The sequence below is a fragment of the Seriola lalandi genome, unplaced genomic scaffold (genome assembly GCF_002814215.2).
Source record: "Seriola lalandi dorsalis isolate HSWRI2012SDOR001 ecotype SW California unplaced genomic scaffold, Sedor1 jcf7180002054519, whole genome shotgun sequence".
Lineage (NCBI taxonomy): Eukaryota > Metazoa > Chordata > Actinopteri > Carangiformes > Carangidae > Seriola > Seriola lalandi.
Genome location: NW_019525072.1, coordinates 2,615,550 through 2,616,146, shown reverse-complemented (window position 1 = coordinate 2,616,146; position 597 = coordinate 2,615,550).

The window sequence follows — 597 nt, the reverse complement described above, 5'->3', positions numbered from 1 at the left end:
TATATATATATATATATATATATATATATATATATATATATAAATAGGCTACACTACATCTACAATACTAAAATCTAATTAAATTATAATGGAGTTTCTTAAACTATACTATAGTTGATGTTCATTGTTTAAAACTTTGAGAAGGAAAAGGTTTGATGTGTAAAGCCAATATTTCTGACAGTTAACTTTAGGTGAAACAAAGGATGTACATACTCTTCCACTTTTTTAAAAGAGAGGAATTGTTTTAGCCTTTCTATGTTTTTGTGAAATAAAAAGGTTTAATTGAAAAATCAGAATTCACAACAAAACCTCAGTGTACATTAGATGAGATGATACAAGCCTTTATTGATCACAGCTGCACAAAGACAGAAAAGTAAGAAATACATAAATAATATAATGATACACAATAGTAATAAAAATATTAACTATACAAGAGGAACCAAAAAAGAAGTGTGTGAGTGTGGAAGCTGGGTGTGTGTGTACATAACACACACCATGGTTTCACCCTGTTTAAATGTGTTTTTCTGAGCCCGGCCTCCTCCTCCTCCTCCTCCTCCTCCTCCTCCTCTTCCTCCTCCTCCTCCTCCTCACCGTGTA